Raw genomic sequence first — 2,319 nt, forward strand, 5'->3', positions numbered from 1 at the left:
GGTCAAACGAGCCCCGAAGCGAGCATACCCTTCATTTCGACGATTTTCGTGTGCTATAGCTCATAGTGGGCTAATTCGTGAATTGAATCAAATGGGATCTTTTCATTTTTCAAATTGAAACTTAATTAAACTAAAGAGTTGTACTCTTTATACGCCCTATAAGAAGAAGAAAGAGGCTGAACTCATCGCTTCAACCGATAAGGAGCTTTTTCAGGAGAGTCCGTCCCAACAATTGTTAAATAAAAATATGAAGAAAAATAAATTTAATTGCCTTGAGAATCGTTTTTTCATTTTTAAGTGAATATTCATTATCATAATAAAAATAAAAATTGTTCAAAATATATTTAAGAGACTATTTTAAACCTTATATTCAAATACACATGACCCTTTTTGTCACTTTTTGTGCTCCTACATAAAAAAAGAAAAAAAGGGAAGATAGAACAAATTTAAGATCATCACAAACAAGGAAGAAATAAGAACTTATAACTTTGTGTGTCTGTGACGGAGTTCCAATTCTGAAAGGACATTTCAACTCCTGATGGTGTTTTCGATACGGAGAAAAATATTTTTTCGAAAGCAAAAGATATATAAATGAATCTCTTACTTATTTTTTGTGTTTATTTGTAAATAAAAAAACATCATAGATAATCTAGATAAATATTATAGAAGGAAGATGTGAGGCTGGGGCCTACTATGGTGTGTTGGAGGCTCGGAATGACACAATCAGATGAAGTTGTTTTCCCCATTTATTTAGAAAAGTCATTTTTCTCATTTTAAGAAAAAAATGTTTTCCTATAAAAAAAATTATTTTAAATTTTTTTTACTAAACAAACATGATAAAATCGAAAAATATTTTCAGCGACTTTCATTAAAGAACAAATATTACTTCAAATATAATTTAGGGACCATTTCTAAAACATTTTCTATCTACTCCTACATTTATTAAAAAAATATATATAAAGGACAGATAGAACAAATTAAGGATCATTTATAACAAAGCATAAATATAACTTTGTATTTCTGTCACTGAGTCCCAATTGTGGACTTCTAATTCCAGGAACAACCTTTTCTTCTACTAAGAATTTCTCTTACAACAACAAAAGGTTTCAGGTTTGTTTCTGTTTCATATCTTTTTGCTTCTTCTGATCGATTCGTATTAATCTATGTTTTGTTATAGGTAATCATTCTTTATATTGTTTAAACTTTTTAAAAATATTGATTAGTGTATATTGGATTCTTCAAAAATAATGTATTTTTGAAGGATCGACATGACTGATGCAATATATAATATTTTTGTAGAGTTTGAGTAACATAAGTCAATTCAATTTCTTTGGTCTTTTCAAAAGTATTTTTTTCTTAACTCACGATAATTTTCCTTTTTAGAATCAAACAATAAGAATTTTGACTAATATTATTTTATGATGTATTTTTTTCATCGAATTGATATATGTAAAAAAATTGCAATATATAATATTTCTCGTATAATTTTTGAATATCTAAATTTTTAATTTAAAATATCAATCTTATTAAAATTTTAAAAATAGTCAGTTTTGAGAAATATAACATGACAACTAAAAATCAACGGAGAGAATAAGAAATATGATATTAATAGGATGGTGAATAAAAATTAGGTGTATGTGAATGTAGATTGCCGTTTGAGTTTAAAGTTTAATGACTTTCATGGTTAACGAACACCTACTTCTCCAAAAATAAAACAATAATTCAATGAAAGAGGGAGAAATGAAAAGTAAATTAAACTCTTTGTTTTGTCTTTTTTCATCAATTCAATTAATGTATTGTAACCATTATTTTATTTTTTTCCCAATAGGAACAAATATTAGTATTTATTGTGGAACAAATATTAGTATTATTGTGCTCATCTGTACTCTCGAAATTTTTGTTCCATTTTAGAAGGTTTCTTTGTTTAGTTTGCTTATTCTTTTTTTTCCAATTATATAAGTACTAGTAAAACATGCTAATAGAAATTAAGGAGTCATAATGAAAATATACTAGATGATTCATATTGCATATTTATTTTTTATGTTTCAATTTATGTGTTTTAATTAGACTTATCCTGAAGTTTAATAAAGTATCGAAATTTTTGAATTACATGATCTTAAATTAAAAATATTATGGGAGGCGGGTGTGGGGATAGGAGTGTGGGGTGGTGGAAAGGGGGTGATGTGCACGCGGCAAAAGTAGAAATTTCGTTAAGAGTATTTAAAATTAAGTTTTATATATATATATATATATATATATATATATATATATATGTATGTATGTATGTATGTATGTATGTATGTATGTATGTATATGAAA

The 2,319-nt window shown here is 26.4% G+C and overlaps 1 protein-coding gene across 2 annotated transcripts in view; it reads left to right on the top strand.

Annotated features, from left to right (window-relative positions):
- The first annotated feature begins 1,000 nt into the window (after positions 1-1,000).
- Positions 1,001-2,319, top strand: part of LOC107024640 (protein NRT1/ PTR FAMILY 8.1-like) — a 6,988-nt gene continuing 5,669 nt past the window's right edge. For both annotated transcript variants that reach the window (XM_015225633.2, XM_027918250.1), the window contains exon 1: positions 1,001-1,110. The gene's annotated coding sequence lies outside the window, so the exon portion shown is untranslated. The remainder of the gene's footprint in view (positions 1,111-2,319) is intronic.

This window comes from Solanum pennellii, chromosome 7 (genome assembly GCF_001406875.1).
Source record: "Solanum pennellii chromosome 7, SPENNV200".
NCBI classification, from domain to species: domain Eukaryota; kingdom Viridiplantae; phylum Streptophyta; class Magnoliopsida; order Solanales; family Solanaceae; genus Solanum; species Solanum pennellii.